The following is a 25,613-nucleotide window of genomic DNA, read 5'->3' on the forward strand; positions in this document are numbered from 1 at the left end:
AAGAACAGTGGTGGTTTCTGGAGGCCTGAAGGAGCCATGATCATGTTCAATGTGTTGCTAAAAGTTGTTGGTAACATAGATGCATGCATTTTTCAAAACTCAGAATGCACATTTAAGCTGTGTGCTTTTCATTTATGTCTATTTTGCATCAGAGAAATTGTAAACAGATACTGAACTCTAATGATGTGCATGGTAAAGTATTTAGGGGAAAATGTAGTGATGCACTTTGTTATTTTTTGTTTTTTTTTTAAGTAGCAGAATTTTTATTTCTCAATCCTGTTGGCAAACAGATTTACCACAAACTGGTAGACTTTAAAGAATAGAAACTTATTTTCTCACAGTTCTGGAAGCTAGAAGTTTAAGACCAAAGAGCTGGCAAGGCCATGCTCCCTCTAGACTTGAAAATATCCTTCCTTTTCTCTTCACAGCATCTCCTGATTGCTGCAGTCTGCCTCCACCAAAACCTGGCCTTTCTTAATATCTCTGTGTGTCCTGTTCTCTTCTTATAAATATTTATAATACTAGTCATGGGATTTAGGACCAGCCCCAATCCAGAATGGTCTCATCTCAGTCCTTAACTGATTACACGTGCAAAGACTCTATTAGTTAATAGAATCATAAGTGGATGTTGAATTTTGTGAAAAGTTATTCTGCATCTATTGAAATGATTATGTTACTTTTATTCTTCAGATTGTTAATGTAATCCATCATGCTGATTTGCAGATGCATCAAAAACTAAGATGGGTTGATTGTCTAGAAGGATGGGTAGAAGGTAAAGCAAGTATCAGATCAGATCAGATCAGTCGCTCAGTCATGTCCGACTCTTTGCAACCCCATGAATCGCAGCACGCCAGGCCTCCCTGTCCATCACCAACTCCCAGAGTTCACTGAGACTCACGTCCATCGAGTCAGTGATGCCATCCAGCCATCTCATCCTCTGTCGTCCCCTTCTCCTCTTGCCCCCAATCCCTCCCAGCATCAGAGTCTTTTCCAACGAGTCAACTCTTCACCAGTATAGTGAAATGTCAATGGTAGAATCCAGGTAATGAGTTTACAGATGTTCAATGTAATATTCTTTTACCTTAGCTGCTAATGTGAAATTTTTCATAATGTATCATTGAAAAAATGGGGATGAGTCAGTGTTGAGAAAAAGTACCTAAAAATCTATAGGTGATTTTTCTCGAAGTCTTAGCTGACTTGCTGTTTCATACGATTAAATCCATGAAGATGTCACAAAATAGTGCTGAAGTATCAGCATTAGCATGGAAGTGATTTAGTCTCTTATCATGCATGTCTGGATTGTGAACTTTACTAAGCTAAAACAGCCGAATGTCTCTTTTTCTGTACATAATACAAGCATATTCTTTGACTTTTTTACTTCAGGTATATACTCCACTAATTGATACTGATTTGTTAAAGCTAGAAACCAAAGAGAAATGAAAACATTCTTAGTTCTAGAAATCCCCTAATAGCTAATAGGTTTGTTGTTTGTTTTTTAGCCAAGATTGGTTGTTGGCTTTTGTGGGGTGGGGGAGGCTTTTCATTCACTTTCTCTTCGGGAACAACCATCTAAAACTCCTACAGGTTCTCTCTACTGTCAAAAAATCTGATCTTGGAGCCTTTCAATAGTAAGTAGTCAAGGAGATGGAAATGTCAGCCTACTCCAGTATTCTTGCCTGGAGAATCCGATAGACAGAAGAGCCTGGCAGACCACAGTCCACAGGGCTGCAAGGAGACCAACATGACTATGTGACTGAGCAGGCATACACAAACAAAAATATTTACACTGATTTATCTGGATCCTGATTTGTATCAGTATGATTCCTTAAAACACCTCAGTATTAAGTTGCTGTTTAGTTTCCTGAAGGCTGTTGCCACCTGCCATTTTCACCTGCTTTTAGAAAATGAAGGACAGTCCATATGTGGGCTGTGGGATGATTGATAATAGTCAACATTTTTGTAGTTTGTGACAAGAATGACAACTCTCTCAAGACACTGTTCATTGTGAGCCAATTCAACATATCCTTCTAAATGTTTCTTTTGACCTAGATTTATCTGTTGCTGAATAAACGATCCTTCCATATAGTCTTATATAATGTCAGATCGTTATGCAGTGTTGTCTCTGACCTTTAAATCTCCTTGGCTGTTCCTTGCTGCAACTTTATTCTGCAAGGTCAAGGATGGAGCTGTTCTAGCAGCAACTGGAATCTGTTTCTTCAGTTTGTGCTGGTTTGTTATTGATGGAGCATAAACAATGTCCAGTTGCTCTGCCATAAATTTCTCAAGATTGATCCTAGCAACATTTGATTACGTGGCATATGATGTGCGTGCTCAATCATGTCTGCATGGACTGTAGCCTGCCAGGCTCCTCTGTGAAATTTTCCAGGCAAGAAAGCTGGAGTGGGTTGCCATTTCCTCCTCCAGGGGATCTTCCCAAGACAGGAACCAAATCTGCATCTTTTGCTTCTCCTGCATTGGCAGGCAGATTCTTTACCACTGTATCACCTAGGAAGCCCACAGTTTACTACACACACATTAAAAGCTAGGAAATTTGGTACAAATTTACTGCTACTGCTAGTATTATTACTATGAATATAATAATAGTAATAAATGCCATTTTATCTTTCACTGTCCATTATGGTTCAGGTATTTTTACTGTTAACTAATCTATTATCTTTTCCTTTCTTCACTGTATGTATATCTTAAAAACAATAGAAATTTATTTTATATTTGCTATCTCTTCACCACTTTTTTCCAAATTTTCTGTGCCAGAGAGAGAGGGCTGTAGGAACCAAGGAAAAAAAAAAAAGTCCCAGCAAGCAGGAGAAGTAACCCCTAATGTGTTATTTATGTGATATTATTTTTTTATGACAAGATAGTCAAGATGTCAAAGATGGATAGTCTCAACATATGCTCCATTTAATCTCCTTGATTGTTCAAAGTCGGACTGTTATTAAAGAAAAAAAAAAAAGAACCTGCTTTAGTAGGAAGAATAGGAGCTTCTATACAACTTAGCTGAAATAGTATTCAGTCTTAACAAATAGCTTGTAATACATCCAAGAAGAAAAAAAAATTCCTTTTATCCGTCATTTTCACTAAAGCTCTAAACCTTGAATACATAAATGAATCATATATGCTCTTTTCTCTTTATTCTATCCTTTACTCTTTTTCCCTTATTTACAAGTAGAAGTTTTTACATTAGAAAAATGCATGATTGTTCTGATTTATTTCATACCAAGCTTATGTCTATGCCTACCATTTTCATGCATTTGCACAAATCTTCTATTCAATTAGCCATCTGGAGAAAAGAGCTTTTCTTGTGTGCAATGTTTTATATACTGGAGATTTCAATTTCATCTAATTGCTTCATTGTAATCTTATTTTTTTCCTTGTCCATAGTATATGTTATATTTTTTGTTGACTCTATTTGCCCTGTAAAAGATGGGTACCTTTACTGTTTTCATGTCATAATATTTTAAAACTGGAAGTGACCTTTGAAACACCTCATGCAAAGAATGAGTTCCAGAGCCATGAAATCACACCTGGAACCCATGTACCCTCACTCCCGGTCTAGCTCTCTTCTCTCCTGTCTTGCAAGGCTATATATAATCTTGAACTATTTTTATTACACAACTGCTGGCTTTAACCATAAATAAGGCAATTATTAATTTTCTGTAGAAGAAAGAGTTGAGTTACATATGCTAGGATTTTACAGAATGTCCTGGGAGTTTATTTTTTTCATGGAGTCTAAGAGTATAATTTGGAATCTAAACTTTTTAAAGTAATTTGAAAGGCACTGTAGACTGCCATGGCTTTGCAAGTGTAGTGGTAAAGAACTTCCCTGTCAATGCAGGAGACGTAAGAGACAAGGGTTTGATCCCTAGATCAGGAAGATACCCTGGAGAGGGACATGACAACCCACTCCAGTATTCTTGCCTGGAGAATCCCATGGATAGCCACAACTGAAGCGACTTAGCATGTGTGCATATATGCCACCTCTCTCCTTCCCTCTCTCCAACCCTCTCTCTTTCTCTCTCTCTCTTTCACATACACACACACACACATCTCTTTGCATCTTTTTCTCCCTCTTTCCCTCTCCAAATGCTGTATGAGACACTAAAGATAAAATGATAAATGAGGCATAGACCTTGCTTTAAGGAGCAGGAGCCCATGATTCCTAAGGAAGACAGAGAAGTAAACCCATGTGATTTTTGAACTCAGGTAGTAGAGCAAGCTCTTCATTTGGAAAGGAGAAGGAAGAGTTAGAGGAATAACCTAGGAATGCTTCCTTGAGGAGGTCACACTAAAACTGGATCTCCAAGAATGAGGAGGAATTAGCATGTAAAGACAGAAGAAAGCTCTTGGTAGGCAAATATCATTTGCAACAACCAGATGCCAAGCCTGTAAATTACCTTTTTATATCCAATTCACACTAGCAAGCGATATTAATTGCCACCCTTGCTGTGCTGTGCTTAGTCACTCAATCATGTCCAACTCTGCAACCCCATGGACTGTAGCCCACCAGTCTCTTCTGTCCATGGGGATTCTCCAGGCAAGAATACTGGAGTGGGTCAGCATGCCTTCCTCTAGAGTATCTTCCCAACCCAGGAATTGAACCCAGGTCTCCTGCATTACAGGTGGAGTTTTTACCACCTGAGCAACCAGGAACCCCAAGAATACTGGAGTGGGCAGCCTATCCCTTCTCCAGGAGAACTTCCCAACCCAGGGTCTCCTGCATTGTAGTCAGATTCTTTACCATCTGAGCTACCAGGGAAGCCCTGCCACTGTTGCTATCACAAATATATCACTATATTTACCTTGTTCTCATCAAATATATGTAAGTAGCAGTTGTTAATGGAAAAGAAGAAGAGTAGGGGGCACAAGGTAGAGAAAATAGATTACTGATTATGGAGTCAGTAGTTCTAGGACCCTCAGTCAAATGAGAAATAAGGAAGTACTGTTAGAAACTATATAGCGTTATACAGATACAGCTATTACTTTCTACATATAATGTGCCTATAATAACCCTCTATGTGCACCAATAGCACTAATGTTTATACATCCAGGGAACAGAGGAAGCCTGTGCTATATCCCACACTGATATACACATGTCTATTTGTACTTTTCCTTAAAGACCTTTTCATACTTGTAATATTTAATGTTTTCTTTTTCTGCTAGGTCTGAGATTGTCTTATTCACCTCCATCTTCCCTGCACTTAGTAAATTGCCTAGAATATGCTGAAGGGGATATGCCAACCTAATACTCAGATAGAAAATATTTACTGAGTGTTAGTAAATATTTGGAATGGAATTTTAAAACCTGAATTATAGACCTAACTGATAAACTCTTCCCTAGCTCTATAGACATAATTTTTTATATTGTAAAAAAAAAAAAACAGGATTTGATTGCATATGTTAATTTTCAGTGGGTTTTTTCAATGGTCCTTTTGGCCAACTGTGATCCTATTTGAACATGCACAGCCACATTCTTAGCCACATTCCATGTCTTCAGTATATATTTGTTAGGTGCCTACATTATAGATTTATGGTGTGGAGTTATGTCCTGTGTGGAAAAACAAGTGTCTGATACTTGTCACCTATATAAAGTTAGCAGCACATGTTTAAGAGTGCAGTGAGGGTCTTGGGCCAAAACATTACAGTAATTTAAAGGAAGAAGAGATGTGGGATGGTAGAGAATGATTTCATAGAATATTTTTACATACTAGCTCATATTTATTGAATGCTTGCCAAGTGCCAGGCATTGTTCTAAACTTTTTACATATATTAACTCATGGTATGCTTAGAACATTTGAATTAGGCCCCATTATACACTCATTTCAAATATAAGGAAATTATAACTGAGTGACGTTAAATAACTTGCTAACAGAGCTAAGTCTGATCCTACACAACTCCAGTATCTACATTCATAATTTACTATCCTTTACCTCTTCCAATACAATGTTCAGAGCCAAGTCAGATGTAGCTGCTTAGAGAAAAGGATGCTAATGAAAGATGAGGGAAGAGTGAGTAAGAACAAAGGTAGGGAGCTGGGATGAGAGCAGCCCCATCAGAATGTAGGTAGAGTTCCTTCTGAAAGAATAGAATTCCCATCTGGCAAGTTCAGTGAGTTCATTATGAAGCCTTGAGTGATATGGTGAACAATTAGACTGTGTCATTTGGCAGTGAAAACTGGATGTCAAGTTTTCAGTCGGTCCCGAAAACATTAATACACTGGTGTGCAGAGGTTTGCAATAGGACCTGTACCTTCCAGCCTTTGAGGCAGCCTTTGTTTTTCCAGAAAGTAGAGTGTGCCTATCTCTGAAAACACTGCTGTTTTCACCACTCTCATCAGCATCTATATGGCATTCCTTAATAGCCCCTGATTTATATTGGGGCATCTGTGAGTTTCCTAGGCTGAGTCAATTATTGACTTGGATTCCTCTAAAAAGAATGAGAGTCAAACTTGCATTAATCTTAGGAGTTTACCTTGAGGTCTTTAGACAAAGGCTAGAGTGGAGTACGGGCGAGCTAGTCTGAGAACGAGTTGAACACACAGCCTATAGAGCACAGTAAGGATCATATTAAATACAGCTCAAGCCCTCATGACAGCACTGATCTCTGAATCCCATGTGCCTGAAGCCCACCCAATGCTGTGAAAGTGCTGCACTCCATATGCCAGCAAATTTGGAAAACTCAGCAGTGGCCACAGGACTGGAAAAGGTCAGTTTTCATTCCAATCCCAAAGAAAGGCAATGCCAAAGAATGCTCAAACTACCGCACAATTGCACTCATCTCACACACTAGTAAAGTAATGCTCAAAATTATCCAAGCCAGGCTTCAGCAATATGTGAACCGTGAACTTCCTGATGTTCAAGCTGGATTTAGAAAAGGCAGAGGAACCAGAGATCAAATTGCTGACATCTGCTGGATCATAGAAAAAGCAAGAGAGTTCCAGAAAAGCATCTATTTCTGCTTCATTGACTATGCCAAAGCCTTTGACTGTGTGGATCACAATAAACTGTGGAAAATTCTGAAAGAGATGGGAATACCAGACCACCTGATCTGCCTCTTGAGAAATTTGTATGCAGGTCAGGAAGCAACACTTAGAACTAGACATGGGACAACAGACTGGTTCCAAATAGGAAAAGGAGTTCGTCAAGGCTGTATATTGTCACCCTGTTTATTTAACTTATATGCAGAGTACATCATGAGAAATGCTGGACTGGAAGAAACACAAACTGGAATCAAGATTGCCGGGAGAAATATCAATCGCCTCAGATATGCAGATAACACCACCCTTATGGCAGAAAGTGAAGAGGAACTCAAAAGCCTCTTGATGACAGTGAAAGTGGAGAGTGAAAAAGTTGGCTTAAAGCTCAACATTCAGAAAAGGAAGATAATGGCATCCGGTCCCACCACTTCATGGGAAATAGATGGTGAAACAGTGGAAACAGTGTCAGATTTTATTTTTCTGGGCTCCAAAATCACTACAGATGGTGACTGCAGCCGTGAAATTAAAAGACGCTTACTCCTTGGAAGGAAAGTTATGACCAACCTAGATAGCATATTCAAAAGCAGAGACGTTACTTTGCCAACAAAGGTTCGTCTAGTCAAGGCTATGGTTTTTCCTGTGGTCATGTATGGATGTGAGAGTTGGACTGTGAAGAAGGCTGAGCGCCAAAGAATTGATGCTTTTGAACTGTGGTTTTGGTTAAGACTCTTGAGAGTCCCTTGGACTGCAAGGAGATCCAACCAGTCCATTCTGAAGGAGATCAGCCCTGGGATTTCTTTGGAAGGAATGATGCTAAAGCTGAAACTCCAGTACTTTGGGCACCTCATGCGAAGAGTTGACTCATTGGATAAGACTCTGATGCTGGGAGGGATTGGGGGCAGGAGGAGAAGGGGACGACAGAGGGTGAGATGGCTGGATGGCATCACTGACCTGATGGACCTGAGTCTGAGTGAACTCTGGGAGTTGGTGATTGACAGGGAGGCCTGGCGTGCTGCGATTCATGGGGTCGCAAAGGGTCGGACATGACTGAGCGACTGATCTGATCTGATCTGAAGGTGCTAGAACCATTCTTTTCCCTGTGTTATTTAACCCATCTTTTTATTCATTGCAGTAAAAATCACCCTAAGTAATCCATTGCCCAGTGCTTAGATTTCCCCTGATTTTAGGACATATAAATCTCTACCTGAGCTTGGTGACACAGCTCATAATATTATCTCCCCTTTTTTATGATCCCTTCTTTGTGACCTCTTCACCAGGACAAATCCCAGTGATTCTTCATCATTCAATTCTGAAGCCTCAAATCCCAAGTCAGTATCTTTTGTGTTTTTTTTTTTTTTTTCCAGGACTGCTAAAGTCCCTGCAATCTGGAGCTTGTGAAGCTCTGAGTGACCAAGGAATAGCTGTATATCACACCCAGGGCCTTCACATCAAAGTACTCAGTGGAGACTTCATCCTGCTCAAAATGACAAATTAAAACGAATCCCAGAGCTTTATTCTTAAAGAACATAAGACATGTTTTCTTTTTGAACATTTCATTGCACTGTCTTCAGAATCAAGCTCTCTAAAGAACATTATTATACCTTGAGATTCTTGACACATTTCCTAATAATTTGAAGCTTCTGACATTAATACAATAAAAGATTGCACTTCTGGAAAAAAAAAATCAATGAATCTTTTTGGCAATCGTCCTAAATCTGTAGAGATTAAATTCACTTCCCAGACATTGCTATTTCATATCAAATACAGAGTCCCACAGTATAATTAAGATAGTTGTAGAACCATATATTTCATACCCTAGCTGTCTGCTTTAAACTATCTTGGGAAGTTCAAAAATAATAAGGAAGCTACATCTTAACCAGAGTAATTACATTTGCTAAGCAGAATGGGATGAGCAAGAGCTATGTAAAGGAATAAAATAAATCCACCAGAAAATCAAGAACTTCTACATTCATTCTGATATATAAACCTTGCTGATAAAAGAAAAAAGGCTCACCTCCAGTTACAACTCCCAGGAGAATGGCAGCTATTATCCCCTATTGAGTTGGTACTTACTATATACAGCCTGAACAATTCATACAGAAAAATAAACCGTAACATTCCTGTTTATTATTACTTTAGCTGAGAGGTGGTGACATTAAACAGTTCTGCACTGCTGCTATCAATCAGCAGGCTGGTGATGTTCTCAGCATGGGACTAAGATTCCTTGGAAACCATGCTCATCAAAGCAAGCAGCTGTCAGAATTCTTCAAATTAAACTGTTATTATGGTAGTATTCATTAGTCAGTTACTGACTATTAAGATATTTTTTATATCGGCACCATTGACATTGGCTGTTGCTTTTTAATATGCAAGTTACATATAAACATGATTCAGTGGCTCGTGTGAGGATGACAGACTCTATTAGAGCTTGGTGTCCACTCTCTAAAGGCTGCAGCAAAGGGCTCCTGTCTCATCCATGCACACTTGAATTTCCCTGAGAAGTTGGATGTTTGTTCTGGTGGTTAGACTAGGGAGAAGGGTAGTAATAATACATTTCAACACTAGTATTTGCCCGGCAAAGTGATAGCTCAACATCAGAAATTACAACTCTGAAAGCTGTTTCTGAGCCCCTGATGACAGTGGTTTATGCTTCTCCAGCTTGATGGTTTGGATTTCCTTTTTGTCTGAGTTGCTAGGCACGTGTTTAACTTTTGCTTGAAATCCAGAATCAAACAAAGGATGTCAAATAGGGTGTGTAGAGAAGTAAAAAGGAAAATCAGATGCAAGCTCTGATAGGAGAAAAAATAGGAAAATACTTGGGTTCTTATTGATTTAAATAGTATCCTTGGCATTTAAAAGTTCTTAAGCTTTAGTTTTTAGTTTCAAGGCAAATTTGACCTAAGTAATTTTACTTCAACTAGAAAAGAATGTGTATTAAATACTTACTAGCCTAGAAAGAGCGATGTATTATTTACACATGTAGCACAAACTCCTTCATCCATAGAAACCAAGATCTTCTAGCTTTCCCCTTCCCTCATGCTAATACTCATACGGCATATGGAACAACAGTCTGTTTTGTTGAAATGAAGAAAATTTAGTCCAAATTGTTTATGTTGTAGATGAAGAGAGATTCAATGCATTAGGTCACTGGTGTCAGCCTTAATTTTGTTTTTCTCCTCTATTTTCAAAATCATCTTGGATCTCCCATTCCACCCAGAAGTCAAGCCATTTCCAGGTCCTCACATGCATGACGATGCCGACAGACTGAGTATAAACTATCTTTACCTCTGCTGCAAGGGAGTGTGGGATTAGTCATTTTCTTTGACCCAGATTCTGAGATCCCTATTTGAGATTCAACATCAGGGTAGGGTTTGATTTGGTGTGTAGGAGTCAGTGTGAACCACTGATATCACGTTAATAGCTTGTGAAAACCATTGATATCACGTTAATAGCTTGTGAAACCATTAACTTTCAGGAATTTTGCAAGCCATCAACATGTTAATGGCTTGAAATGATGGGCTATGGTTGGATGGACTCTTTACAACATGGAAACTGGCAAATACTACAAGTCAAGCAGTGTTGGTGGTTGTTTCTTCTGGAGATTTGTTTGTTCTCCATTTATTAGCACATGGCTGTTTTGCTGCTGAGTCTCTTTTGCAATGTTTAGAATGCAGGAGCAAAGTGAGTACTCTGCTAATGAGCATTGCCACAATCACTCCTGATAAATTCATCCAGCAAAGAGTTACCATATTTCAGGCACTTTGGCCACCTACCATTGTGCAGAACAAGTGAAAAATTTCAACCCACCATCTGCATGTAAACCTCAAGTCCTTAAGTCCTGCATCTGCATCTGACTGGAAGAAGGAAGACACTTTTGTAAATCTCTCAAAGGGACTCATAAAGCCGTGGGAGTGTGGTTTGGGACCTGCAGCCCTGTGTTTGTCAAGAGTGCTACTTTTTATTAATTTCCTAGAGAGACCTGTGGGCTCTGCACTTACTGAAGACATGGAAATGAACAAGTCAAAGTTGTGATTTCACAGCTCACCTTCAAGGAAGGGGACAAAATGAACATGATTCAGGAAAATGATGATGCCTTGAAGCAAAGCTCTAAGGAGATGTGAGAGAGATGGAAGGTGGTGAGAGGGGGGCTGCTATGGGTCAGGAGTTCAGGACAGGCCTCTCTGTGGTCTTGGGAAAGAGCACTGCAAAAGGAGAGCAAATGCCCAGTGTCCAGAGTGAGTTTGTGCTACTCAAGAACAGAAAACACCCAAGGTGACTGGAGGAGAGTAAGATACATAGAGAGGGGTATAAGATGGGAACAGTGAGGAGAACAGGGGCCTTTCTTGTCTATAGGATGGAATTTGGGTGTTATTCTATGTGTAGTGAGAAGCTACTGGAAAGATTTCAGCAGAGAATAGTTTGCATTTTTTAAACAATCACTCAGGCTTTTGTATGGAAATTAGACTGTAAAGGAAACAAAAGTACACACAGGAGACCAGTTACAAGAATGAATCCTGCTGTCCTACACCTGAGTGCACACTTCCCAAGACAGGGGTTCTTTGTGTGTGAATTTTTATTTATAGTAGAATCTTGCCTCTGAAGCCCTCCTGGTTCAGTTACCACTCACAGCTCAAGGACCCAACTTCCACCTCTGTAAGCATTTGGTTTTCCTTGAATTGTTTCTAAATTAGTTTTTATTAACTGTATATCATGGTGTATTTACTGAAATGATTTAAAAGGTAATTTAAGGAGCATGGGACAATGGAAATAGAGCACCAAGCATGGGAAAAATATGCCCCTTACATACCAAAATCAATTTGTTTGCAATCTCACCTAGGGTTGTTATGAAATAATAACTCTTTCAGGACTGAGACAGTCTTTTCTAAATTGGTATTTGTCCACTCTGGAAGCATGCTGATGTCATCTGAGGATTTTAAAAATACCTATGCCCAGGTGTAACCCCAAGAGTTTCTGATTTCATTGGTCTACGGGAGAATGAAGACATTGCAGTGTTTTTAAAGCTACCCAGATAATTCTAATGTATATCCATGGTTGAATATTATACTTCCAAGTGCCTGGGCTTTTGGCCAAGACAAAAGGAAAATTGGTTGACTCCATGTGGCACAAAAGCAGCATCACCTGTCTCCTTTGAGCCTGGAATCATGAATAGCAGCTCTGTTTTCTGTTTTGTTTTGTTTTCCCATGAAGAATAGACAGTTCATTATAGTTTAGGCCCCAAATAGTAAGAGACTATTTCTAGAACTTAGGGCATGAGCTAAGTAGAGCTGTCATCCATCCCAAGAAAGAGATGTAAGCCGTCTCAAATACTAGATTTCTAGAAGTGAGTGTTTGCCATATAGAGACAGATTCTATTTTATTTTAATTCAGTGTAAAATACAAATCTGACGTGGAATAATGGGAGAGTCCCCTCCTATAATTCCAGCCACTCAGGTACTCAGATCTTAGAAGGAAACGTATACCCAAATAAATGTCAAAAGAGCTCTCTCATGCTTTTAACCACCTGCCCCCAATATCTTGACCTTCCAGAAAATTAACATTCATCAGGGAATGATGCAAAAAAAAAAAAAAGAGTTTGAGAGTTTCAGGAAAGGGGAAGAAAATGAGAAAAGGACATGCACTTCTCTCCTAATTTCCATCGAGCATTGTAAGGGACTTTCCCCAAATTATCTCACTTACTACCAAAATAACCCATTATTAATATCACCTCCATTTTGCAGTTGCTAAAACTGAGGTTTTCAATGTTAAGTGATTTTTTTTGGTCAAGATCCCACATCTAGAAAACAGCAGAGAAGGAATCAAATTCAAAATCCCATATTCTTTCATTGTACTATAGTTCTTTCTCAGATAAAATCAAGTGGGGCAAAGGTGCTTAGAACTGGGAAAACTGGAAAACAGATCATGGAAAATGTGGAAAATTAATAGAATGAAGAGAGACAAATGTCAAAAGCATTTTTCTTTCCTGTTCTTTCTAGAGAAGAGGTACTATATCAAGGTTTCCAAGTAGGAATTTCACATGGAATATGGAGGGATTCCCCAGCTACAAAAGCCTTCATGGAACAGGTCAGCAATGACATGGACTGCAAAATGTGGAAAAGAAGAGAGACAGGTTAGAAGCACATTACACCAAGGATCGGCAGATTGCTTTATGTGTTAAAAGACAACTCTTCCTTTTCCTCATCTCTCCCATAAAAGCATTGCAGAGACACTGACTTTGAAATGGCTTTTTTTTTTTTTTCATTTTTTCTTTGTCCAACTATGACATTCAGGAAAAATTCCTATCAGCTTCTATGTTTATTTTACATAAAAGCCCGTTCATCATGGTGATACAGAAGAAAAGGTCTTCAGAACTTTTTCTTTTTTAATCCTCAAAGGGATTTTGAGAATTCTGCAGAGTGGACCTGTTCTTTCCCATGGAGCAAGCATTTGCTGAAATAACCAAGGAAATGGAAGCCAGTATTTTCTACCTGCTGCAACCCACTCAACACGTTTATTTTGAGCACTTTGACACCTAGCTTCTAGTTAAACAATAATTTCGTACAGAACTCCACTTTCCATTATGAAATCATTGTCATTGCTAAAGGGACAAAACAGCTTCTTCTCAACAAATAAAAATCTTGATTTTAGCCATTTACTCCAATCAGCAACTAACCTCCTGTCAAACTAAAAGAAATGCAGTGGCACACAGATTTTCATAAAGGTTTATGAATACTTTCCAACATGTTGTTTTTTCAACGTTCTTCCAATGATTCTCTTTAAGGTTCTATCAAATTTCTAAGTCTTTAGGAAATCTTATGTATCCTTATAAATGGCCAGTGGACATCTGTATTCTGCCCATCCATGCAGTGTATATGGGCCTTTCTCTTTATTTTGAGTTCCAAAGACCAAAACAAAAAACGTTGAACACAAAGCAGTCACTGTTTGCGAAAGGTTGGGATGATATCAGAGGCTGCCAATCGGGTTATCTGTTAGGGAGGCTGTTTGAATCCTGCCGCCTCCTTGGTTTCCTCGTGTAAAGGCTGCTGTAGCCCTTTCGTGCACTTGGGGAAATTTTTATTCTTTGCATTGTCATATCTGTGAAATAGAACTGTTTGATGACAACACTGCTGTGAAGTAGAAGGTAACCTTTGCTTCACTATCAGGCAACTGGGGAAATGCAGTCGTATCTCAGGGCTAAGAGTGATGTCATTAAAAGGCAAGGCTGTTAAAAGAGAAACACAAAACATGGACTTCCACTGCATTCTCCCTAGTAGGAAGACATTCCATCCGGAAACAAATGGCATGACTGGGTAGGACTACTCCGGGAGTTCCAGTGCCACGCTGGGACAAGAGGCGTTGACAGCTGCCAGGAAACCAAACTGTGACGTAATGGAAGTATATCATGATGCAGTTGTGTTTCCTCTCTTTTTGTTTCGTTGCCCTAAGCAAGAGAACTTTATAAATAAAACCCCAAGGCAGAGGACCAAACTTGGTGTTGGAGACTTTAATTTTCCAAATTAGTAACCATTCTAAACCATAACGTCTAGCTCAGGGTTTGAGTTGGTACTCTTTTTATCTGAACCTAATATAGAAGCATCTCTTCTTTGGGGGAATGCCTGGGTATCCATAAAAAGGTGACCATAAAGATTCTCTTTATATGCTGCTATATTCTGAATAATAACTTTTCTTAAGTGTGTGCTATATTCTTAAGCTCAGTATTAGAGAAAATTTTAGCTATTGCTCTTACCAGCAGTATGATAGTTTAATTACTAAGTCATGTCTGACTCTCGCAACCCCATGGACTCTGGCAGGGAGTCTGCCAGGCTCCTCTGTCCATGGGATTTTCCAAGCAAGAATACTGAAGTGGGTTGCCATTTCCTTCTCCAAGGGATTTTCCTGACCCAGGGATAGAACCCCAGTCTCTTGCATCACAGATGGATTGTTTACTGACTGAATTACCAGTGAAGCCGGGCAGGTACTAAAGACCACTTTTTTAGCTGCCGTTTCCATTATTTGAGGATCAATTGTTCTGATTCTAGGCAACTCTGGTATCTTCAGTGATTTATTATTCACTTTGTGAATTTTTTGACCCTTTCTTTGTTTCCTTTCTCTCTCCCACTGCATTATCTTTACTTCACCATTCACTCTTACACTCTTATCTTTCCAAATAGAGATCAAGAATATAGGGCTGAAGCCAGGCAGCGTGACTCCTTGGGAAAATGGATGAGGACTGGATGGGTGAGGAAGTACTGGGAATTCTTGGCTGAAATGCAGTTTTAGAATTTTCTATGGATTTTATTATCTCTGCTCTTATTCTTTCCCATCCAAAATTATAATTGAAATATAACAGTTTTATGTATCTGCATCTGGATATAATGCAGTCTGTGCACTCTGCCTATAAAGATGCTTGGATTGGTAAAACATCTGGAGAAAAAGAGGGGTTTTGATATTATCTAAACTTTGGATGTTGTCATTTTTTTATTTGCCTATCCAGTGTTTATAAAAGAATAAGATTTTCCACATTGTTGATAGAAATTGTATATTGAAATCATATGGAGATCTTTTTTCAAAGTACACATGTACCATGTCCAAGCCTGGAGATTCTAATTTAGTTTTCTGTGTTGGAGATCAGGCCTGTATGCTTTTTAAAACGTTTCAGGTGATTCTGAACTAGGCCTCTAATTGAAAACCAATAGGGTGAAGACAAATTAATTTTTATATGTTTTCTGTGATGGTATTACTTTGACTCATAAAAAAAAAAGTCACTACTTCTCTACTATCCATTTTTAAAAGAATCCTCTGGAGGTTGTTTATATGATTTTTATTTACATACACATTTCCATAGGTGAAATTTTTAAAAGCTCCACTCTACTGAGTTACATGCTGCAATCCTGATTACTATATTCATTTTAGTCAGCAAATAGAATTCTCAATCTCACCAATTAGAAAACAGACATAAAAATACCTGTGATAAGATGCTTAACTATGGATCATCGAAAAAGCAAGAGAGTTCCAGAAAAACATCTATTTCTGCTCCATCGATATGCCCAAGCCTTTGACTGTGTGGATCACAATACACTGTGGAAAATTCTGAAAGAGATGGGAATACCAGACCACCTGACCTGCCTCTTGAGAAACCTGTATGCAGGTCAGGAAGCAACAGTTAGAACTGGACATGGAACAACAGACTGGTTCAACATAGGAAAAGGAGTATGTCAAGGCTGTGTATTGTCACCCTGTTTATTTAACTTATATGCAGAGTACATCATGAGAAACGCTGGGCTGGAGAAAGCACAAGCTGGAATCAAGAATGCCCGGAGAAGTATCAATAACCTCAGATATGCAGATGACACCACCCTTATGGCAGAAAGTGAAGAAGAACTAAATACTCTCTTGATGAAAGTGAAAGAGGAGAGTGAAAAAGTTGGCTTAAAGCTCAACAGTTAGAAAACTAAGATCATGGCATCTGGTCCCATCACTTCACAGAAAACAGATGGGGAAACAATGGCTGACTTTGTTTTGCGGGGGCTCCTAAATCACTGCAGAAGGTGATTGCAGCCATGAAATTAAAAGACAGTTACTCTTTGGAAGGAAAGTTATGACCAACCTAGACAGCATATTGAAAAGCAGAGATATTACTTTACCAACAAAGGTCTGTCTAGTCAAGGCTATGGTTTTTCCAGTAGTCATGTATGGATGTGAGAGTTGGACTATAAAGAAAGCTGAGCACAGAAAAATTGATGCTTTTGAACTGTGGTGTTGGAGAAGACTCTTGAGAGTCCCTTGGACTGCAAGGAGATCCAACCAGTCCATCCTAAAAGAAATCAGTCCTCAGTGTTCATTGGAAAGACTGATATTGAAGCTTAAATTCCAGTACTTTGGCCACCTGATGCGAAGAGCTGACTCATTTGAAAAGACCCTGATGCTGGCAAAGATTGAGGGCAGGAGGAGAAGGGGATGACAGAGGATGAGATGGTTGGATGGCATCACTGACTCGATGGACATGGGTTTGGGTAGACTCTGGCAGTTGGTGATGGACAGGGAGACCTGGTGTGCTGCGATTCATGGGGTCTCAAAGAGTCAGACACGACTGAGCGACTGAACTGATAGTAAACCAAAGATTGGATTATACATCAGAAATATGGGTCTGATCACATCTGTGCCCTTAACTCTAGGGCTCAGTATCTGCATTGGTTAAATGCAGAGTTGGTTAAGGTAAGCCCTGGGGTCCTCTTTGGCTTCAGCATTATGGGATGCCATTTACATTCTAGTCCTGTGTGAAATGGACTGGCAGTTGCTAACTGAAACAAATGCATGAGGAGTTGCCTTTGCTGCTTTCCAGAGGACCACTGTAGCTATGGAGCCAGGAGTACCCAGGAGCTACCCTTTCCCTGTGCCATCTGCCCCAGCCAGGAATGGTTTGGTCCACATAACCTGTTATCTAGGTAGTGGGCCTTAGACTGTCAGATTGCCTGTCAATTTCAGTTCCTTTGGATTCATGACCCTTAAAGGTATTAGTATCAGACTTTATTTTTGGGGGCTCCAAAATCACGGCAGATGGTGGCTGCAGCCATGAAATTAAAAGATGCTTACTCCTTGGAAGAAAAGTTATGACCAATCTAGATAGCATATTCAAAAGTAGAGACATTACTTTGCCAACAAAGGTCCGTCTAGTCAAGGCTATGGTTTTTCCATTGATCATGTATGGATGTGAGAGTTGGACTGTGAAGAAGGCTGGGTGCCAAAGAATTGATGCTTTTGAACTGTGGTGTTGGAGAAGACTCTTGAGAGTCCCTTGGACTGCAAGGAGATCCAACCAGTCCATTCTGAAGGAGATCAGCCCTGGGATTTCTTTGGAAAGAATGATGCTAAGGCTGAAACTCCAGTACTTTGGCCGCCTCATGTGAAGAGTTGACTCATTGGAAAAGACTCTGATGCAGGGAGGGATTGGGGACAGGAAGAGAAGGGGACGACGGAGGATGAGATGGCTGGATGGCATCACTGACTTGATGGACATGAGTCTGAGTGAACTCCAGGGGTTGGTGATGGACAGGGAGGCCTGGCGTGCTGCAATTCATGGGGTCGCAAGGAGTTGGACACAACTGAGCAACTGAACTGAAAGGTATTAGTTGCCTGAATTACTGACTGATGATGACTGTCATGTATACACAATTAACTCTTAGTTTCACTAGCCCTAAAATGAGACCCATATGTTGCTAATCTACACATGTGTGTTAGTCTGTCTTCCTACAGTGGAATCACAATCAGGTACTTCAAATGAGATGTAGACTGGTGATTTTTAAGCACTTTGGCAGTCATGCAGAATTTCCACTCCATTGACTGATCTGTACCACACTTAGTAATGCCTATCTTTTACATATGATTTTACAACCATTTACAAGAGATTGAGCATAGAGAAGTACACTTTGTTTTTTTTCTTTGCCAAACCATACTTAAATTACCCTTGATTAAGAGTTTTTCTCTAGTTTTTCCTCTGGGTATTTGTTACAAACAACTTTTCTACTAAATAAAAATCTTTTTAAAAAATGCTGTACATAGTTAAATATAATACATCACACATACTTATATGTGATTCACAAGAATAGTTGCTTTTTTGTGCATCTTTTTTGTCGTGTAAAATAGATACTCACTGAATTACTTCCTTTAATTTTGGAATGCCCACCATTTCTTTAATATGGTGTTGAATGAGACTTGCATGGGTATATTGTAGACCTAATAGTAATCTCTCCATTTAAACACATGTCACAAACTTTTGCTCTTAGAATCCTTCAGAGTAGTTTACTTTTAAAGTAGGAAGAAATAAACTATTTTCTATATCATACTTCCTGAGAGTTTTAAACCATTGAAGCAACAATATCTATTCTTTGTTTATACTGGTGGTTCAGATGGAAAAGAATATATCTGCAATGCAGGAGACTTGGATTCAAATCCTGGGTCAGGAAGATCCCCTGGAGAAGGGTCTGGCAACCCACTCCAGTATTCTTGCCTGGAGAATTCCATGGACAGAGGAGCCTGATCGGCTACAGTCCATGGGGTTGCAAAGAGTCAGATACCACTGAGCAGCTAACACACCCACCCCCTCTAAATAATAGTTCTCAGCATTCTACATGTGTCAGTACCCTAGACTATCACACACTTTTGTTACCTGCCCAAATGTCTACCTACTGTATCTTCATACATTCAATGAACACCCAATGAGTATCTACTCTGGATTAGCTCTTTACAAGGCAATAAGGGAGAAGCAGTGGGAAAGAAGACACTGTCCCGATGGAGCAAGGAAGACTAATTAATTAGTAAAGAAGTACTAATGAATGAGTAAAGATACTTAAGAGCATATTAAATACTATAAAGGAAAATACTTATGATCTGATACAGACTAGGGGATTATTTTGTATTGGGAAGTGAGAGAAAGCTGTACTGAGAAGGTGGCAATGTAAATTGGACTTTAATAAAAAAAAAAAAAAAGGAAGCCAGAGGTGATGTAGAGAAAGAGAATCTAAGCTGTGGGAAGAGTAAAGGCTGAGACACCAAGACTGCCACAAATGTGGTGCATTTGAAGGAAGAAAAGTCAGTGGTGTGAGTAAGATGAAGAATGGAGAAAAACATCTGAGAGAAAAGTGAGTTGTGGCAGAAAAACTGGACTTTATTCTACAGGCAAATGTAAGCTACAGAGTATTAATCTGCATGCAGTGGGGAGTCCTGAAAGGTAGCACTTGGTTTATATTTTAAAAATTAGCTACTGCTTGGAAGTTGGATTATAGGGAGCAACAGTAGAAGGAAATCAGCTAGGAGGAAACTATTGTCTTTATTATGGGATACTTACGAAGCACAGAGAGGAGTCTTATATGTTCTAAGTATTCAGTAAATGTTAGACATCATTGTGATTTGTCTGCTTTCTTCTCTTTCCTCTTTTTTGTTCTTCTTATGATGAGTATCATTCTCATTGTCATTATTTCCATAGTCCATTTGGGAGATGATGGTGGCTTGAACTAGAGGTTTAGGGCTGGAGACGAAAGGACAAAGTGGATGGATTTGGAAAAAGTTTGGGGTTCCTATACATCTTTTGAAGCCCAGATTTAGTCCTAACTCCTCATAACATTTCCCTGATCAATCACATTTCCTCAGTTAGCAATTAAATCATCATGAATCTACTTCTAGTCAGTTTTGTGTCTAAAACTCATTAGGTAAAGAAAGGATTTGTGAAATGCTTTGAGAATTCTGAATCCCAGGTTCAACTCTAAATATCTTTATTCTGAAGAAGGAAGAAATCTGTATTTCAAAACGTATGCTCCAGGTGATTCAAATTACGGTGGCTTGTCTACCCAACCTGGAGAAATACCAGTCCAAAGTTTGGAAAAGAGAATAAGATGGGAGATAAGAGATTTGGGAGTGTATGTATAGGTAGCAATGAAAGGGCTTTTCTGGTGGCTCAGCAGTAAAGAATCCATCTCCCAATGAAGGCGATATGGGTTTGATCCCTGGATCAGGAAGATCCCCTGGAGAAGGAAATGGCAACCCGTTCCAGTGTTCTTGCCTGGGAAATCTCATGGATAGAGGAGCCTTGCGGGCTACAGTACATAGGGTTGCAAAAGTGTCAGACATGACTTAGTGACTGAATAACAACAACAATGCAATGAAAACCATGAGCGTGGCTGCAACTGACTGAGGATAATGTGTAGAGGAAACAAAGTAGACCTAGAACTAAGCCTTGCGGGGGGAGCCTTTGAAAGAGAATGAGGAGAAAGAAAGCTGAGAGCTGTATCAGTGACGCCTAAGAGCAGAATTTCAAAAAAGTACGGTCATACATTCATTCCTAGGAAATGCTATTAGAAAGCCTTCTCTGTGCTAGGCACTGGAACACAGCAAAGAACAAAACAGACAAACATCCCTGTTTCTGTAGAATGTTAGTCAAATGAAACAAAATGGCCTGAAAACCTCAAAATAGAAAAGAGAGTTTTAAGGACTGTTAGGTAGATGCCCAAATTGCAGAGGTTTGGGAAATGAGTAGGAGATGAAAATGTGGAAACAGAAAATGTGATTTATACGTTCTAAATAGCCCTAAAGGGGAGAAAGGAACCAAGCTGTATATAGCCTCTCCCTGCAACTCATTAGAGGAAATGCATGACCTCAGGGACAAAGAAGTGAAAACCTAATTTTGAACTCTAGCACACAAAATTGTAGATGTTGAAAGAGCTAAAATATCTTCAAGTGACCTGGAATCTAGAAGAACAAAAATAGAACCCTTTGCAGAATGGTCCAAAAAACTAGCAAATAACAAAGACAATCTGTTGGTTTCTAGAAGAGAGAAAAAATTTTGTAAGATTTTTTGGACTAATAAAGAATGAAAATGCATGAATTAAAAGTAGTCAAACATTAAAATTATGAGATTGCTATTCTGCGAAATATTTTATCCATATAAAAATAGAGGCAGAAAGGAATTTAAGACAAATATAAAACTGTGTGACTCACACTCATTTCCTCCTTTCCTGATTGATTTCTTCCTGCTCTTTTCCTCAGAAACTGAAAAGTGCACCTCAGGTCAGAGAAATCAGTTGAAAGTCCAGAACTATGTTCATTGTTAAAATCTGTAATATTAAGTAGAGGTGCAGATATGTCATTTATTCCAAACTCTGAAGACCTAAATGCTGTTTCCCAATGGCACAATTAGATACTCATGTATTGGGGTACAATTTCTAGTTAATAAAATTGATTATTTCCAAGTATACATTAAAGATTATTTATCTCAATTTTTTCATGATTAATATTACATGAATCAAAATTCTAAAATTTTTTGGAGTGTGTAGTATATTCAGCATAATAATATTTGGTTGGAAACCAGCCTGGAAACTAAATTTATGAAAACTATCAGGAAAATTTTCAGATGAACCAATGATTCAAAGACAAACAATAGACTCACACAAAATCAAAAAAGAAAGACTAGGAAATTTTATTTCTAATTATGGAATAAAAATACTTTGTTTTCTACATAATATAAAACCTAGATATCATAGGGGAGTCTGACTAGATAAAAATTTTAAATAGTAATAATAAAAATAATTAGCATAAGTTAAGTGAGAAAAACAGAAGAAACACTTGCAATCATTATGACAAAGAACTAACTTAACTTCCAAAAGTACATACATTAAGAAAAGGAGAAATGATCCAATAGGAAAATGGTAGGAAAATATGATAGGGACTTCATAGTAAAATATATATATATATAATTGTTAATAAAATTGATATAAAGATGTATTTATTCAGTTTTTTTTTTTTTTTTTTTTGCTATATTCATGGTTTATTGCAGAGAAAGGATACAAATTAAAATCATCAGGTGGGATGAACTGGGAGATTGGGATTGACATATATAAAACATATAACTAACGAGAACCTACTATATAGCCCAGGGAACCCCACTCAGTCCTCTGTGGTGACCTAAATGAGAAGGAAATCCAAAAGAGGGTGTGTGTGTGTATGTGTGTGTGTATATATATATATATATATACACACACATGATTTACTTTGATATTCAGTAGAAATTAACACAACATTGCAAAGCAACTATACTCCAATAAAATTTTTTTTCTGATATGGTTTTTAATTTTATTTTATTTTTGAACTTTACATAATTGTATTAGTTTTGCCAAATATCAAAATGAATCCGCCACAGGTATACATGTGTTCCCCATCCTGAACCCTCCTCCCTCCTCCCTCCCCATACCATCCCTCTGGGTCGTCCCAGTGCACTAGCCCCAAGCATCCAGTATCGTGCATCGAACCTGGACTGGCATAATTAAACTATCACAACTACATGAGCTTAGGGTACTGTTATTACTCCCATTTTCAAAAAATAGCTAATTGTCCTACCACTATTTTCATAAAAGCTCCCCTAATCCCCACTGATTTGTAATGCTACAGATATTATATAGTAAATTTTCCCATATCAATTGGACTGTTTCTACACTCTTGTTTCTTTCATATTTATTCCTGAACAAATGCTACAATTACTTCATTATTATTACTTCATGATACCTTGATATCTGATAAACAAAGTTTCATCCTTGATAATCTTCTGCAGAACTTTTCAACTATTTTAGGTACTTTTGCACTTTTATTAAGCTTCAGAGAATTGAAAACATTTTTCTGTCCCACAAAACATCTAACAGGAAAATGAGATTATATCCTCTCCATGATCACAGTCATAGCAATGCATTTGTTTAGGTCTTCTATAATTTTCTTCAATACTGTTTACAATTTTCTCTGTACATCCTAAGATGTTTTGTTAGAATTATTACAGTTACATCAGACTTTCTAACTACCTTTTTCTCATGAATAAAAAGTTAAACGACTCTTACCCTTCCTTATGTATCTGGGTATCTCTAAGACTTGACACCTGTCAACCTCACTTCCAAGACTTGCTCAGTGATCCACTGAAAGAGTTTACTTATTTACCCATAAGTAAATAGATTTTGAAAGAATAAACTGGCAATGTCCACTTTAAAAGAGGCCAGATGTACCTTTGAAAGGAAATGAAACCAAATTACTCAAAAGAGATGATGGCATTAATGGTCTATAAAAGACTAATGATAATTGGTCAAATGAGTAAATGTCAAAAAAAAAAATCCGCTAGTTGAGTTTTTAAGTTTTAGAACCACATGACATAATCTGCTGATTAATGAAAATTATTTCCTCTTAGTGGCCCTTAAATATCATGAACAATTATAATTATCCCTGCTCATTTATTTATAAAATATTCATATTCCAAATTTACAAGTGATGTTCCAGTGAACAGTTAAAGGAGAAGTCTAAGAAGAAAAAGAAATATATATATATATATGTGTGTGTGTGTGTGTGTATATATATATATATTTTTTTTTTTTTACAAAAATAAAGACCCATAATTTAAAAGTTATACTTCTTTTTGACCCCTAAACTCTACTGGTCACTGTTGTATTATATACTATATTCTTTCTAGTCATTGTCATTTTTTTTATGGCTCGTAACAGTTGAGGAATTTCATTAAATGCCTACTCTGTAGCACTGTGCTAAATACAATAAAGCCTCACAAAGGAAATTAAAATGTTTTTGTGGAAATAAGAGATATCAATATGGAATAATTACGAAGTAAGTATACATAACATAGGTAATGGGGAAGGCAATGGCACCCCACTCCAGTACTCCTGCCCGGAAAATCCCATGGACAGAGGAGCCTGGTGGGCTGCAGTCCATCTTGTCACTAAGAGTAGGACACGACTGGGTAACTTCACTTTCACTTTTCACTTTCATGCATTAGAGAAGGAAATGGCAACCCACTCCAGTGTTCTTGCCTGGAGAATCCCAGATACGGGGGAGCCTGGTGGGCTGCCATCTATGGGGTCGCAGAGAGTCAGACACGACTGAAGCAACTTAGCAGCAGCAGCAGCATAAGTAACAGGTTCCAAGACATGCACTTGTTTACTGAAAAGCAAAACAAAAACGAAGGAAAATGCAGAGCTTCCAAAGAGTTCTAAAATATAAACTGAAGAAAAATAGAAAGAATAGATCCCCATTTTCATATAGTCCAGTGCCTATAATACTGGATTCTGTGGCCTATCCTAGTTTCTTTTAGTTCCAGAGCCCCTGCTCCAGAGAGCTAAGAAGTAAATTGGAAGGATTCAGTAGAATATTATAATCTTTATCCTTCCTTCAGTGAGAGGGAATGACCTATTTCAAAAATTTTATTTAATATTTAGTTTCCATGTGCAAGAAAGAAAATGCTTGTTCTCTGTTGCTTGTGTGGTTTCTGTGTCATGGCTGAGCTTCTGGACTACATGTTATTCATTGCTTGCATGTGCCCAAGTTAAGCAAAGATGTTCCCCCAAAAGAGTTAGATGAGATTCTGCAAAGGATAACCTAGACATAAAGAAAGTAAGCCCACACAGAAGATGTCTCTGTTTTGTTCAATTAGTGTTTTGTGCAAAGTTAGCATTCATTAAATATTTGCTGAATAAACATTAGTTTATTTATACCTGTTATGGGAAATAATATTCAAAACATCATATTTGGGGAAGGCCATATGAAAAGGGAAGATAGTAACAGTAAACAAATGGTTAAGCCACACCACATGAATCCTGCTCCTTGAGGCAAAGTCAGTAGGCTTTTTGTTTTCTTTAGTTATATATGTCTTTGGATTTGTGACCAAATCTTCCTTGATTTGTCAGTTTTTAAAGCCAAGGAAAAACAAAGAGAATATTCCGAGTAGATACATACATAGTAATTTCTCCACATAATTATTTAATGTTGAGAGAAAGTACTTTAAGATAGAACAAATAAACAGTACAATTTCACAGGTGAAAATGAGTGGGGAATTTGATAATGTTTATATCATCTAATTCACTTCTTTCATTAAGCAAGATAACCTCTCCTTCCATGCTGCAATATGGAAGTTGTTTGTAAAATGGAGAGTAAAATTTCAATTTGATGGATAATCTTTGTTTTTATACTAATATACACTCTCTTGACCTTCAGAGTTCTTGGATGTACCAGCTGATTTCAACTTCAACCTTTGTTCAGACTTACTAACAACCATAATATTTAAATAGCAAAAGTTATTTTAACATTGAAATTG

At 38.2% G+C, this 25,613-nt stretch overlaps 1 protein-coding gene across 14 annotated transcripts in view; it reads left to right on the forward strand.

Annotated features, from left to right (window-relative positions):
* LOC147368971 (uncharacterized) overlaps window positions 1–25,613 on the forward strand; it is a 513,832-nt gene that overhangs the window by 12,479 nt on the left and 475,740 nt on the right. The window contains exons 3-4 of one of the 14 annotated variants that reach the window (XR_015167016.1): window positions 12,985–13,118; window positions 14,260–14,476. The exons of 11 other annotated variants lie outside the window; for them this stretch is intronic. The gene's annotated coding sequence lies outside the window, so the exon portion shown is untranslated. Of the gene's footprint in view, window positions 1–12,984; window positions 13,218–14,259; window positions 14,477–25,613 lie in introns of those variants that run through there. 2 more of the 14 variants (XR_015167017.1, XR_015167015.1) reach the window with 2 other exon arrangements.

This window comes from Bos grunniens, chromosome 7 (assembly GCF_055505025.1).
Source record: "Bos grunniens cultivar Pamir isolate PY7600 chromosome 7, Bosgru_T2T1.0, whole genome shotgun sequence".
Lineage (NCBI taxonomy): Eukaryota > Metazoa > Chordata > Mammalia > Artiodactyla > Bovidae > Bos > Bos grunniens.